Source organism: Sciurus carolinensis, chromosome 2, assembly GCF_902686445.1.
Source record: "Sciurus carolinensis chromosome 2, mSciCar1.2, whole genome shotgun sequence".
Taxonomy (NCBI): Eukaryota; Metazoa; Chordata; class Mammalia; order Rodentia; family Sciuridae; genus Sciurus; species Sciurus carolinensis.
The window spans coordinates 140,790,335-140,806,990 of NC_062214.1; positions in this window are offsets into that span (position 1 = coordinate 140,790,335).

Consider the following 16,656-nt stretch of genomic DNA (forward strand, 5'->3'; position numbering starts at 1 on the left):
AGGGCTTGGGATGTAGCCCAGGGGCACAGTTCTTGCACAGCATGTTTGGGGCTCTGGGTTCAATCTCCAACTTTGAAAAAAGTAAAAATATAAAAAATTAGAGATGCTTAGTATTAAACATAGTTATAATTACTTTCTGTTCCCTAGTAAGACATCCTTTCTATATTACCTTAACTGAAAAATTTTGAGTACTAGAAAGTTCATCACTGTGCAGGACTCTTTTCACTTTGGATAGCTCCAAATTTTAGGAAATTCTTTATATTGAAGCCAAATATGCCTCACTACCTGTTGTGGTTTGGATATGAGGTATCCACAAAAAGCTCACAAGTGAGACAAAGCAAGAAGGCAGAGGAGAAATGATTGGGTTGTAAAAGTCTCAACCAATCAGTGATTTAATCCCCTGATAGGGATTAACTGAGCAGTAACTGAAGTGGTAGGCTGTGGCTGGAGGTGGGAATTGAGGCGTGACTTTGGGGTTTATATTTTGTATCTGGAGACTCTCTCTCTTTCTGCTTCCTGATCTCAATGTGAGCTGTTTCCCTCTGCCACACTCTTCCACTGTGATGTTCAGCTTTACCTCAAAACCCGAGGAATGGAGTTGGCCTTCTATGGACTAAGACCTCTGAAACCGTGAGCCCTCAAATACACTTTTCCTCTGCTACAATTGTTCTGGTTGGATCTTTCACTCACAGAAGTGAAATAACTGACTAAAACACTACCATTGGGGCCTTATATCAGCCTTGTACAAGTTCTTGTCATGTCCTTCCTCTTTCTCCTCTTTTTAAGAACAGCTGTACATATGATATTGTCTGACACTTTAATGTTCTGACATTAGAATTTTATCTTCTATATCTAATATTCTATGTGCCCTTTTTAAGCTAAAATATAGAATGAGACTCTGCTTAGTAATGGACTATAGCAAAACTCTTACAACATAAATTCCCTTTTCCACCAAAATAGCATTTGGTTTGTATTGCAGTTAGAAACACCAGCATCCATGTGAAGAACAGAAATACTTTAGTATCCTTGCATGACAGCAAACTGAAGAGGTAGGAGGGAAAGGATTCTGAGGTTGGATCCAGAAATGAAGGTCAAGTTCTCATTGCAACTCTAAAGACAGTTTCGAAGTGGGTGTAGCTTCTTTTGATACCATATTGTGCTCTGGACTCCTGTTCCTACTGGGTGGATTCCCTGCCTGTTTTCCCCCTGACTTTATGTACCCAGAATTTTTTGCTTTTTTCTTTAATTAAAATGTTTTACTAAAAGATTGGTTTCAATTACTCATATTTTTGTTGATAATGGACTATCATTCTCAAGTTTTTGTATACTTTTAGCATTATTGCTAACTGTGGGTTGAAAGGCATTGTTCTCTTGTGTGGGAGGAATTTTAACCTTCAACAACCAGATGAGAGAGATTTTGGAGGACCAGGCAGGGGGTTTATTGGTTTGCCTAAATATGAAAATATGCAAATATTTCAGCTGCCTATTTTCTTGTATTTAAGTCTACTAAATCTTGCAATTTCCCCTGCGTATTCTGTTTCTCTAAATAAATTCTTTAATGTACCATGCTGAAAGATTCTCCCATGCAATGTTTCTCAAACTTTAAATCTGTGTGCTCCTGGTATCAAAGGAGAGTGAATACATAAAGCCCTGGGATCTGAGGGTGTGGCTTTGAAGAACAATGTTCAGGGTGAACAGGATTCCTTTAGGAAATTGTTTTCTCCTCTTGAAGACTAAAACTCAATTTAATTCAAAAGATGGATGAAAATGGAAAATCACTGTGAAAGTCTTATTCATACAGGGTAGTAATGATGGTGTAACACTAATCTAGAGAATAACTAACCCCTTTTGATGAATGGCACATAAATAAGTGCATTCCAAACAGACCTTTTCATGCACTACATGTCCATCCTTTTTTGTTTCAGGGTCACTTTAATACTGAGGCATTTTATAAATGAAGCTGTCCTATACAATAGAGACTCTCACAGAGAAAGGAGCAGTAACTCTAAATTCATCACTGAATTCAACCCAAGAGAATATCCTTCTTAAGTAGGCATTCTGTGAATACACAACTTAATATTTCATTTTGATTTACAGTCAAGGATTCAGAACAAAGATGAATATAATTTATACAAAGTCACCTTCGTGCAAATGGCAATTTTTGATGAAAGTTGGAACGCCTATTTCCTAATCATAGCTTCTTCATTTTTCCTGATAATCCTAGGAGTTCTGACATAAGATGCTGGTGGTAAAAATTAATATTGGGTGATAATAAATATATTCTTAGAAGGTGTCATTTCCCTTTTCTATTTTTTTTTGAGATTTTTATGATTGTGACCACTGCAAAACTATCCCTAAAGTTACTTTGATCTACATTATCTATGCATGTAGGTTGCTATTATGCAATTTTACTGCACTTATCCAAATTATGAGGATTATTTTTTAAAATTTTTTACTTTGTTGTTAAAGTGCATCTTCATATAATGAAGATGCCATTGCTGAAGAAAAATGTTAAAACTTTCACCTTTCTTACTAATGCTTATATATCCAGAGTCTACATTGAACTGCACACAGTACTTACAGACCTAGAAATCATGAAACTTAAAAATACATACAATTTAAAATCCAGGTGTGACTCAAGTGTCCAAAAGAAAAGTGCTTATGAATTTCAGACTAAAACCTGTGTTATTGTTTCCACTCCTTTCATGATGCGAATTATTACCCAACCATTTAACAAATCAACAGTTAGTGAACACCTGCAATTGGCAAAACTGGGAACACAGACTTGGAGAGGTTTAGGGGTAGAATCAACAATTAGAAAGCATGATTATATTTGATTTTTTATGTGCAGTTGTGATTGGTTTCTCATTAACAATGATTAATTTAGTCTAGTAGGGGTTTACCTATAATTAGTATCTGGTGGGTGGCACGTTTTCCTGTTTTGATCTTGGGCCTGGCCACGTAACTTGCTTTGTGATTGGAATGTGGTCAGAAATGAAAGTACATCAGTTGTTGCGGGATGCATTGAAGAACCAGCAATTTACACTGCACCCTGTCTCCTCTGGTGGAAGAATGATGCAATATCAAGATCCCTGCCTGAAAATCAGGAAATCTAGGTTCTGGTTTTAGAGGAGGAATCACCAAACCTTTTATCCTAGAAAAGGTGCTCTCACTTGTTGGGATACCAGAACATCAGCCATGGTCCCCTTCTCCCTCTTGGGAGAAGTCTGTGTTACTACCTTTAAATAAAACCTACTTCATAGCTTAAAAAAAAAAAAGAAAGAAAAAGAAAAGAAAAGGCACATAGATTGAGTTTCAGCAGGACTCTTAGCTCCCTTCCAGGGCTTTCATTGCCTCTTATTAGAACACGTGCATACAATCGACATTTACTGAGGATTATTCTAAGACTGTCCATAGTAAATATTAGCTGTGGGACCCTAATTTCTTTCAGAGGTAGAGCTATTACTTTGTAAAATAATGGGACTGAACTAAAGCATTAACTCTTAATTCTCAAAAGATTTATATAATTTGTGAGTCGTAGGCGATGAGTAATCAGATGTTCCGAAACACTTAAAGAAGCCCCAGGGATAATGCTGGCTTCTACTCCATAGTGAAGTGTTAATACACTTCCCCCTCAGAATGAGCTGAGCAGTCAGAGTGCTTATCGGAGTAATTTAGGAAAAACTTGTGGGTTTTAAAAATCTGCTTGAATTTCACGGATAATTATTCCAACTCCCATTTCAGTGGAACTTATTGAATAACCTATAGTCATAGATTAACTATGACTAACTTAAAAGTTTTAGATGAATGAATCCATCCATATACATGAGGTTATAGAACAAATGAAGTTTCCTTTGGGTCATGATTCACCTTTTCTACCTTCCCCTAACCGTGAGCGTCATTTTTCTGTTATGAGTCATCATATATATACTCACAGCAAGGAAGGTATCACAAAATCATCAGTGCCATCCACTCTTGGTCTCGGTACCCTGCAATCAGGCTGTTTTGTGGACTTCCGTTTCACTTATCATTTCCCAAAAAGACCAAAGAACAGTTTTTTTTTCCATATAACATCTCTCTTCTACATAAGAATAAAAAGACATTGCTAGGTTGTCAAGCAAATCGGGTGCCTCAGAATTGCTTCTGCAACAATTTTCTTTGGTTTCCTCTAATTTTTGACCTGTCAGATCAGAAACCTTTATTTGTTAGATGAAAAATTTTCAAGTTTCCAATGGTTGGTGTAAAATTGGTCTCCCAAATACTAGCAAAATAGTTACCATGCAAAGTTTTCTAGAAAGCCTCTATGTGTGCAACAGGACTCCCAAACAATCAACCTTTCTATTTACCTGTGGCCCCACTAGAAGTTCTATTTTCTTCCTTTTGTGTTTAAAGTATGATGGTTCTAAGCACTGTCTTTCCTTATGCCATTAGAGAAGTGGTAATAGATTAAGCTGCCACTAGTTATTAAGACCCACAGGGAATTAGCTGATCAGATGATTTTCACTCATGCTGCTACCATATTGAGGAAATCCCCATTCTGGAAATGAGGTGGAAAAGCAGTCCTTGTGCATCTGCCGTGAGGCAGGAACTATAGTGGGCAATTGTCTTATTCTTGCATGTGCTCAGAGTGCCAGGATTCACACCTGCAGTAGTCTGACTTCGATGCCTGTGTTCCTTTCTCCTCCCCACCAGGCTTTGGGTATTCTAAAGGAAACTGTGTCTCACAAGCTAGGGCTTGTGCAATGAGCTCTCTGAGAGTTTGGGGCACAGCAGAGAAGAACCAAGTGGAAGACGGGAAGTGTACAGGGTAAGTGTGGTAGGATGGGGGTGGTGGTTAAGATCAGAACACCATGAGAAATTTTTTTCTTGTGCCATAATTTTGCCTGGGAAAAATCTTGACTATGATAATATTTTTAATAGCAACTTTAAGTTTTGTATTTGATCACATGGTAAAAGAAACTTATTTCAAGGTTCATTTTAAGGGGCTACTCTTATAAAACTCCATACACTGGTATCTTAAGATAACGATACACAAATTTCCCTTTTGATGTGTCTCCCTTCTGCTTTTACTGGAGATCTCCACTCCTACCTTCCAAGAAAGTCAGCCATCTCTGCGGAGCATCTTACCATAGGAAAAGCACTCTTGTCTTTGACCATTTGGCTTCCATTCCACATGCCTCTCTTCCTCTGAAGAGCCTGTGTAATCTTGGTCTTTCCTTTCCCTGACCTGCTATCAAAATTTGTTGGAAAGATGTTGTGTCTCCTTAGGGCACTGAAGAAAACCATTCTAATATTCTGCTTGTGTTCATGGTTAAGTGTTTATTCCATGTGTATAAGGTAGATGTATTTGGCCAGAGGTCTTCTGGACACAATATCTTTAAATTTCATGGAAATAACTTATGACTTATTGGAGTCACAGCATTTTAAAGTTAAAAGCAAACTTAGAAGAGTTTCTGGTACAATTTCATTTTTTCAACAGCAAAAAGGAGGCCAAGAGAAACTCCTAGAATTTAGTGCTTAAATCACACTTTCAAGATAGTGAAATGGTAACTGTTGCTTCAGAAAGGGTGAAGAGGGGGCATGAAAAGAAATAATTTGATTGAAGCTATACAGAGGGCCAAAAACCAAGTGGAGTGGGTTTCCTTTCACCTATCTTCCTTCTGAATGTTTGTAATGTCCGTAAGATCCTCTTATATGAAGACAAGAAAATTTCAGCTGCAAGCCTCCTTCGTTTTGTTTATAGAGCACAGCTCTGAGTTTTCTCTGTTAAATTAGAATTCTATGGATGTCTGAACTCTGGAAGTAGCAGAAATTGGCCTGGAGGATGAGCAGAGTTAGGAAGAATTTGCTCTTTGGTTTTAGTTGCTTTTATTTTAGAAGTCACTCTTCTCTCTCTCTTGGCATTATACTAGCAATGATGTGATTGAAAAGAAAATTAAGAACCAACTACTGTCAGTGTCAAATTAGTTACTTTTGTAAATAAGAAAAGCTTTTCAATGAGGAGCTTGAAAGGCCATTTGGATTTTATAGCTTGCTAAAACAAAATAAACACTAAATACTGTAAACTAATCATTTCTAAATTAGTTGTAGTAATATACTATGCTATTTAGAAAAATCACTTTCTATTTTCTAGAAGGATGAGATTACTAAATATATGTACTGCTTTTGCTTTTTCATACTGAATAAGAATCTTGAGATTAAAAGGCTTTGTGACCAATTGATAGCTGACAAAGGAATCTGTGCAAATAATTTTACAATAGAGCTTAGTTGCTCATTCACCACTTACTGTCCATAAAAGTATAGATTCTTATTATTAATTTATGATTATTTATGATTAATTTGAAAGCCAAATAGTGAGGTCCAAAAACTTCAGTTGATAGACTTTAAAAAAATTTTTTTCTTTTATTTATTTTTTTAGTCCAGTTCCCGAAGATGTCTCTCACTAGTTGCTGTGACCTGAGATTTTATCTTTTGGCTTAATGTAGTGTTCAATATCCACTTTAATACAAGATTTCAATATGATTATATTTCAAGATATGTGATACAAAGGTGATACTCTGTCACACAACTTTCTTGTAATTGTGCACCTCAATGTTAAACACTGACAACTTCATTATGTGTGTTTTCTTATAAAACAAAAGCAGCTTCTGTGCAGCCTGTACTGTTTGTCAAGTGCTTTGCCAGAAGTGTTATGTGGCTGGGCACAGGCTGAGGCAGGAGGATTGCAAGTTCAAAACAAATCAATCTCAACGACTTAGCAAGGCCCTAAGCAACTTAGTGAGTTCCTTTCTCTAAATAAAATACAAAAAAAGGACTGGAAATGTGACTCAGTGTTAAGTGTCCTTCAGTTTAATCCCTGGTACCAAAGCGGGAGAAAAGTGTTATGTGCATTTTCTATTTAATTTCCATACAACCAACAAGCTGGGTAAAGTCATCACTTGCATTTTAAAGTAAGGAAACAGATTTTAGAAGGTTTAGGTAACTTGCCTGTGCCCACTGTTACCAAGAAAGAATTGAAACACAAATTCAGATGTGCCTGAGTTCAAAGGTTGGACTGTCATCCACCGTATGACACTACTTGATGAATGAGAAAAATGGTGAAGGAGGAAGGTGAAGACAAAGGCATTAATGCTGGGCACAGAGGAATCTGAAGTAGCATCTAATTCTCACTCTCGTTACCAGTGCTAGCTCAAAACAGCTTTTCCAACAGCTTGTTGCAAAAATTATTTGACCAGTGGTTAAACTCGTGGCTGGTTGGAGGTAAAATGAAAGACTTTCTCTCATCACTGACATCCAAATGCTGAAACTTGCAATTGACTCTTTCTTCTAAACTTTTCTGAAATCCTTGTCTTTTATTCTAACTCCCACTGATTTAGTTAAAAGTTCCTCACAGACCTCAGTTAGTATATTCTTACCAGTCTTCACCTGCTTGCTCTCCTTGTCCATGTTAGAACATTCTTGTAGTATTTAGAGCTAAATTAGACACAGCTTGTCACCACGGAGCTTGTGGACTTGTATGAGAGACAACAGGTAAATAAGCAATTGCAAAGTAACAGGTTAATCCTTCATTTGATTCTAGGATCAGAATTTCAAGGGAGCTCCAAAATAAGAGGTGACATTTAGTGGAAGTACTCTTTATTAATACTGGAAATAAAAATAAAACATTCTAGTGGTAGTTTGACTACTCACGGTTATTGGGCTATTCCTCTGTGTCAGACACAGCCCTCATGAATGGATTACTGTGATTATTGAGGGAGAGGGTTAGTTTTAGGTCCTTCATGTACACTATCTCATTTAATCCTCAATCCGACAATTTGTAGGAGGCACTATAATTATACCCACTTTACACAGGAGAAAACTAAGGCTTAGAGAGCTTAAGTGACCTGCCCAAAGTTACATAGTTTAGTAAGATGGAGCAAGGTTTTTAACCTTTATTTAGGATTTGAGTTTTATATGTGTTGTATTTGAGGAATAGAGTTATTCCAAAAGCAGGGGATGTGCAGATCTCAGGTGCAGGAGATGTAGGGTCGTGAGTCAGCAGCCTGTAGAAGTTACTGGAACACCCATGAAAATGTCCCTGGGAAAAATGTAGAGGAAATCCAAGGAGAGGAATTTGGATGCTCCCACTTGTAAGGGGAAAGTAGAGGTGGAAGAGTCACCAAAAATATGTCAAGAGATTACCAGAGAGGAACATGCTTTGAAGATACACTATCCACACAGCTGGCGTAGTTTAGCACATGGGAGTTTAAAGAGACAGTGATTGTCCTGACTTAGCTCTCTCTTTGCCTAAAGAGACTTACTCCTTCAGTCAAATCTATATCACAGCTACTAACTTGGTGCCCTTTGTGACTCAGCTTCTGTCACTACCTAGAGTAGGGGTTAGCAAACTTTTTCTGTAGAGAGCCAATGCTCTGGTGTAAATATATTCCCCAAAGTTCATGTGTTGGAATCTTAATCCTCAATGCAAAAGTGTGGGGAGGTGAGGACTAATGGGAGGTGGTTAGTTCATCAAATCTCAGCCCTTATGAATGGATGAGGGAGAGGCTTATTTATCTCAAGAGCACGTTGTTATAAAATTGAGTTCAGCCTCTCTTGCTCTCTTGCTGTTGCCCTTCCACCTTTGCCATGGATTGACAGAGCACAAAGACCTCCAGATGCATGGGCTCTTGGATTTTCCAGCCTCCAAACCATATCTGTTCATTATAAATTATCCAGTCTCAGGTATTATGTTATAACAACAACAAAAAAAAACATAGATAACAAATATTTTTAGCTTTGTAGATCATAAACCTCTGTTGTAACTCCTCAATTCTATTGTCTATTATACTGGGAAAGCAGCTATAAACAAAATACAAACAAATGGACATAGCTTTGTTTACAAAAACAAGTGACGGTGGCTTTTTTTTTTTAAGAGTAAATTAGTATTTTTAAGAAAGCCTTGTCAATTTAATATATAGATTAAATTTTGTTTTATATCAGTACATTAGTACTTGACCTTAGGGAAAAACCTCAAGTAGCTTTAACTGATTGTCTCACAAACATATAACCAACTTAGTTATCTACACATTTGTTGAAAATGTGTCCTTTACTTACACACAGACTTTCTTAGCACTTACTTAGACCCTCATGTATTTCTTACCCAGGAACATTTTCTTTTCTTTTCTTAAAATTGTATTCTTGTAATTTTATTAATAATGCACAAATGGTTAATGGATAGGCATCACCAACTTGAGTGACCTAAATTAACTATCCTGGGGAAAAACTATTTTCTATATTACCCAACTTACCAATGATTGTTCATAAGCTGGTTAAAAATGTCATCTTGGACCCAAGTTTACACAATAAATAAATCTAACTTTTATAATCAGCCATTATATCTTTAAAAAGCAAGCAAACAAACAATGTCACATTTCTTCAGCTTTTAAAGCAGTTTCCCAAGCTGCTTGATGGGAGTAGAAGCACAGGGCTGACAAAGAAATGAGATAAAAATTTCTGTGAAACTGTCCATCATTAATGCTTTTCTGATGGGCAGAACTTACACTGATGTATCAAGAATACATTTTGAAGAATAATGAAAAAAAAATATCCTTGTTTATTTCTTACCCCTTAAATGTCCACATTAAGGAATCTTACAGTCCATGTGAAACACCGTAACATGTGAGTTATGCAATGTTCACCATGGCAAAGGGCAGATCAAGAGCCAAGGGCCTGGCAAGCTGGGAAGTGCCACACAGTCCTCTTTTTCTCTGCTTTATTGACCTGGACACAAGTACTTACGCCTGGAAACAGAAGACAGAACCTGCACTGCATCCATAATGATAAGAATTAGCTTCCCCTGCAAATAAAAGTAACCGGGCAGCCAAAGTCCAGTCACACAGAAAAGGGTGGGCAGCTCCTGGAAGGCCAGCAGCAGTCCCTGGCTCTCTCTCGCGTCATTGCTGAGGTGACTGCCTCCACTGCTGTGCTGCCCAGGGGTGGGCAATAGACACTCTCACACAGAGGGTAGTCTGGCAGTGTCCCTCTCTGCAGCACAGTTTGTTCCAGTGTGCACAGTGCATCTCAGTGAGTCACCTGTTGCACTGCACATTCCCATCAGATGACCTCCAGGGCTCAGGAGATCATCACCCTGACTGTATGTGAGCAAAAGTCTTGACCTGACACAAACTCAGGACCATCCATCAGCCGGGAGAAGTCTGTCTGTGGCAGGAAGACCTGGGATTGACCACTTTTCTGGTTCTGTGTTTTCCCTCATTTTCTCATCCACAACTTCTACTTTTGTGCTGTCCTTCAGGGCCTCTGAAATGTCTTTCTCTTTGCCCTTCAGCAAACTTCTACTCATCTTTTAATATTTAGTTGAATGTGAAGAATTTATTGATACCTGCCCATCCAATAAGACTCTTTCTCTGGAGAGTTAGGATCTGAGCAGTGCTAAAGGAAGAGCAGAAAGGCTTAGAGTGTCCTCACATAGCGAAAGCAGTGAGGGAGGACTATGCAGAGGTCTTTGAGCACTGAGAGCACCTGGCACAGAACAGTTCCTACTTTTTTGAACTTTTGCTATCAGATTGCCTTGACTCCCTCTACCATCCTGTAACACACTGTTTTTATGTAAAGCACCCAGATCAGTTCATGCAGCTTGCAGCCCATGTCCCAAACTGCTGCCCTGTCTCCCCAGAATTGAATCAGGCCATCAGAATGAATGATAGTTACACAGGGGTTGTTATATAGAGGCTCTCCTCCTGAGACCCAACCTTGAGAAAGATGGCCATAGTCAGATACCTGTGCTACCTCATCCTGATATGCCTGGGTCTGGCTGGCAGGGAGAAAATAGGTGGCAATTGTTTTCCAAGGAGCTGTACCCAACCTGTGCTCAAAGGCTTAGAAAAGGTGCTGAAGGCCACAGAACTAGAGAAAAGCAGAGGGACAGTTCCTGTGCAAATACGCACTATTTTAATCCTGGCTGGGCTCCTTGCACGCAGGGCAGGGACACTGCCGTCTTGCTTACCAGTGTCTCTTTGCTTCCATACTCTGCCTGACACACAGATGGCACCCAAAATGTGCTCGCCCACTTGGTAATCAAGTATTATCATCAGCTGCACTGTGTAAAGGAGAGACTGACTCAGCGGTGAGCAGAATGGTCCAAGGTCATCCTTTTGGACATGTGAGTTCCCAATGTGACCAGACCCCAAGTCCAGTTGTTCCTCAGCCTGAGCAATGTCCTCAACCATGGGCTTCTCTACAAGATCCTTTCCATTCATTTTGAATGGAGATCTCAAAGAGCAGTGGAGCAGCCAGTTGGGGAAGGAGTGGCAGGTGTATGAGTGAGCTTGACTGAGGAACCAGGCTGATCAAGAAGAGATGAACCATTTTGGATGCTACTGAATGTTGCTGGAATTGGGCCAGATCAGACCACAGAAGGCTGCCAGACTAGAGGAGAAAACGTGTGATCCCAGTATGTTAAAATAGGCCAGAAGTGGAAGGAAGAGCCAAGGGGGCAGAATGCAGGGGAGCTATATTGTGGAGTGGGCATGTGGTGTGGGCATTGTGCTACTGATTCATGGAGTGGAGCCCAACTGTTGCCAGTGGAGTCAGGCGAATGGGCAAAGCTGGTGAGGCAGAGACGAGCTGACCCAAGGATCCCAATGAGTAGGAGCAGTGGGTTGGCGGGGCTAGTGGAAGTACATGGGAGGCGTGCCCCAGCCAGGGCTCCTCAGGTGAGCTGAGTGAAGGAATCAGGAGCACAGTGGGTGAGTGGAGGCCTTGGCGAGTTTCTCCACAGGAGGTGAAGGGAGCCCCTAGAGGAGTATTTGCTCTGGAAATCCTGTTAGATGTTGCTAGGGGCCCAGCAGGGAAGCAAGGACCTTGGACTTGCCTGGTCTGAAATGTAACCTCAGAATCTGTTCAGTTGGGACCTCAGTTTCCTCACTGACACAATGAGACAATGGAGGAAGGCTGAGGATTCCAAGGCATAGCCTTCCTAAATTCCTTTGCTTGCAGGATGCTGTGGACTTTGTACATTCAGGTGGTTTGATGTCCATGGAGGTTTGGGGAGGGGTCCGGGGGGTTTCACCTTAAAGTCTTTGTTTTTAGGGAGTGACCATTGCCTGGCATGTCCACAGAGACTTCTCCTGGTGCCTGCTGTGTTGACAGTGTGACATAACCAGATGCTGGATAGTCCACAGAACTGGAAGAACTGGCAGCTGTGCAGTACAAGACGCAGAAGCCCTAGAACAAGAAAGATCAACAGTACTACCCTAGTCCACAACCAAGGATTCTGGAAACTACCTGGAGAATCATTGGCAGAGTCTGCTTTGGAAGAGTGAAGAAGCGAGAGCCTGATATCCTCAGATGATGGAAGCAGCAATCAAAAACCCACTCAAGAAAAGCCGAGTTTGCATTTGCCAATGGGTTGCTTTTGGCTCATGGGCTGTGATTTGTTGATCATGCCTCTTCATTTGGTGTCCTTCTAAAAATTTTTCTCTGCCCTGATCCTTTCTTCATTAAACATAGCTCGTGATAGTTGAATAGTCTTATACATCTTCCTTATTCCCTCTTTATTCTTTTCCTTCTGGCATGTTCTTTGGCGCATTCCCCAGTAAAATTCTTTGTTTAAGGAAACTTTAAAATAGTTATTTTAAGAGCAGCTCCATAGGCAGACTGAAATGGAAGCTGACACTTGACTGAAATACGTCACTATAGTATTTGTGTATTATATATAGTATTATATGTCACTATAACCCATAGTATTTGATGATATGACCTATTCTAGCTTCTTAAATTCTTCTCCCTCAAAAAATTCAGACTAATTTATTATAAAGTGAGCTTGATATGTGCTTTCAGATTGTGGTGGAGTTGCACTTAATAATATGACAAATTAGATTTTGTTTATGAGATAAGGAATTTTGATTCCTATGCAGAAAAACTCTTTTGGTATGTTTTGCTTCTTGGGGAATTTGGCAATTCTTGAGAAATATAGAAGGGTGCCTGGTGTTTCTTAGATGGGATCCCCATGGAAGGACATACATGGTGACTGCAAGATTACCCTGAGAATTGGGGAAATTCAGCGTATCACTGAACATTTTAAGTAGAAAATGAAAGCATCCATTGCATCTCAGTAGAACTGAAAACTGGAAAATAAGAACTAAAGCAGCTCTGGTAAAGCCAGATTTAGAAAATATTGGAACTCTGCTAAAGCATCATTTTCCTCTACTGTCCTTATCTTTGGCGTTCTAGCTATTGATTATGAAGTACATTCAAATCTTTTTTTAAATTGAAAAATCCTTATTTATATACATCGATCTTTTCACCAAGAGGACTGATAGAGTAAGCCTGACTTTCCAATCGTCCTGATCTTAATTGAGTTGCTTATATAACATTTCAAGTCTGCTATCAATTAAGCAGCAATTCTGTGATGTGTGAGTTGAGGAGTGAAGTACAGTGATTTTTGTGTCAACTCCATTTGTGATAAGAAATCAATGTATGAACAGAAAAAGCCCCGAAAACACTGAAATCCTATCATGGTTTGATGTTACTTTCCATGGCAGGGGTGTGGGCCTGAGCAGCTTGATCTCCCTGCAGGGCTCTTGCGGCCTGGCTGTGGGAGTGCAGTGAGCACACAGCCCGAGGCTGTCAGCTCCTTCAGGGTCGGCCTCTGCTGGGTCATCAGCTCCCAGCTGCTGGTTATGAGATGAGAAGCTATAAAGATGGGCCATTTTAGCCCCAAGAGGGATATTCTGTTAGGAGACACAAGCTTTGGAACACTCTGCTGGCTCTGTGAAGCCTGAATTGCAATTTAACTTCGTAGCCCAACCTTCCTTTGCTCCTTCTGTTCATAGGCATTTATCCCCCACAAATGTCTTGCATCCAAAACTCCACTTCAGCATCTAATTCCAGAGAACCTGAGCTGTGGCAGCAGATAATCAGTCAGCAAACCCATGAGATGAAGCTACCAGGAGGACTTGAGCTTTGCGGTGTTTGGTCCATAGTGGTGACTGGTAATCCTGAGTTATTCACACTCTCTCACTGGGTCCTCCAAGAGGAATGGCTTGAGGAATAAAACAAGTGTGTAGTCTAAAAAGACCTGCTGATATGCAGACAGTAGAGACTTCTAGAAACCTGAAATGTTTGCTGTCTTAAAAAAAAATACGAATGTTATTTAATCCTTTTGGAACAAACTAAAGGAAATTTTTAATTGTCCCATTTTTTTTTTTTTCTGAGTGCTTCTTTATGTTCAGCTTCTTTCACTTTTCTCCAATTCTTCCTGTACAATCAGCTACATCCTTACTGGGCCCAGTTACCAGGCCTAAAGAGACTTTTGGGGTTCAGGAATATGGGTATGGCAAGGGAAAGAAGGGAAGTCAGCATTTGGATTGGATTCCAGGACAGTTCACTGAGGGAGGGGGAAAATGGTCCCAACTACAAGCTCCAAAGAGTGCAGTCTGGCTCCTGTGAATACATAGAAGGAGGTGTTTTTCACTGAGAAATTATATGATGTAGGCCCTATACTTGTGCCATCTTATTTAAGTTTCAATCACACAAAGTAGATATTTTAGAGGTGAGGAATTTAAAAACATTTTTATTTTACTTAAATTTGCAAAATTGAATGTATTTAACATATACACAATGTTTCCAAACACATGTACATTGTAGAATGAATAAATCAAGCTAATTATTATACGCATTACATGAGTTGAGGAAACCTGGAGAGATTTAAGTGACTTGTCCAAGGTCATTTGAGAATATTTCTAGGCAGAGATGGTGGTAGGAAATTAGTGCTATAGAAGTAACAAACTAGTGATAGTTTTTAAAATAAATACACATTCTTCCTTCTTTCTTATTAAGGGAAACTCAAGTTGTGGCTTCAGATGTTTTTTGTTTCCAGTGCAACAGGTATAACCATATGAAAGTTCTCACACATAGGACATAAGGGAAGTGGTGTGTGGGATCGCATGGAGGTCTCTTTAAAAAGGTTATGAGGTTTTCTTGCTTGTTTCTTCTGTCTTGTTGTCTGGAATGTGGATGTAATTGTTGGCACTCCAGCAGCCATGGAGACCATAAGGTGATTTTTGAGAATGAGCTCATAGAATAGAATGAGGAAGAAAGACGAGAGCTTGGTTATGAGATGATGCTGTGATCCATCACTCTAGCCCTGAATTGCTTTACTACACGTTTCTTATGTGTAAGAGACATAAATTCTTTCTCCTTTCCAAGAATTTAAGCTATTCCCTTGTTGGATTTTTTCTTTTATATGCAGCTGAACCTAGTCCTAACTGATATAAATGCTAACCCCTTTTGTCAGAAAAGATCATTTCATGCTTGGAACAGGAGTTTAAAATGGATCTCCCTTGCACATACATATGAATATAATGTAAGTTACTTTTTAATAACATCATTAAACTCCACATCCTCCTTCTAACAGCTATACTTAGAAAATAGCGCAGAGCCTTTGTTTAACCTCTTCATTCCCAGTATTGCATGGCATACATAAGCATGCTTTTAACTGACATCCTTGGATTGACAAATATTAAACCCATGACATTCAGAGTTACTGCCAGGGATTAAATATTTAGTCTCGGGTTTCCTGCACTTAGAGAAAATGGCAGATTCCACCCAGTAGTGTTTTAAAAGGAAACTCACCCTTCCTTTGCACATCTTTCAGGAAAATTGAGAGGCTTATTCCTGAGAGAAAGATTTTAACTCAGCTAGGGTGAGTGATTTGATCTCTAACCCATGGCGTTTTTGTTCTGAGGACACCTCACAACCAAAATGAACACTGCAGTACAGCAAATAGAGATCAGAGCTAGGGTATCACTGGGATGAATGTTTGCATCTGATTCTGATTACAATAAGCAATGTGGCCTAGCTGGGGAATGCTGTATTTTCACAATTGACAGACCAAGCAGCCTGTAGCAATCAGCAAAGGGCGGCTTATTTTGAGCAAAAACATCCATCAGACTGTGATGAGAAAAGTAGAGCTGCAATCAGTGGCAGGTTCTTTGAAGAGCTGTTGATGAAAAATGGACTTTACATGTATCAAGTGGAGAAGGAACTGCTGCTCAATTTTTTAGCCTCATTTTCATGCATGGACAACACTAGAAACATTTCTGAACGTGAAAGAGAGAGATACAATAGTTTTAGCTTGAGTAAGACTTTTCTGACCTCATCATGAAATAGTATGCTGCTTGGTGCTAGAGACAAAAATAGGTTAGGGTTTTTCTTTTCTTTTCTTTCTTTTTTTTTTTTTTTAATGTATTAGGGATTGAACCCAGGGTTGCTTTATCACTGAGCTATACCCCCAGCCCTTTTTATTTTTTATTTTGAGACTGGTCTTCCTAAGTTGTTGAGGCTGACCTTGAAAGACTGTGTTAAGTTTTAAAAAGTAAGATAATAAGCAATTTCAGAAAAAGTTTTTAACATTCATTTCAAATGTCTATGCAGATGTATTACTTTTATTGGTATTTTGATGAAAAATTCTATTGATATAACCAATAGAATGTAGATTTTTTATACAGTTTCTGTTCTTATCTATATTAACTATATTCTATGACTAAAAAAATTGGAACTTTAGCTCTGTGAATCCTTCCACTTAGTGATATATCATGAAAGGTCTATGGGTTCAAAGTTTTGTGATTTAAAGTGTAAGAAAAGTTATTCAAGTAG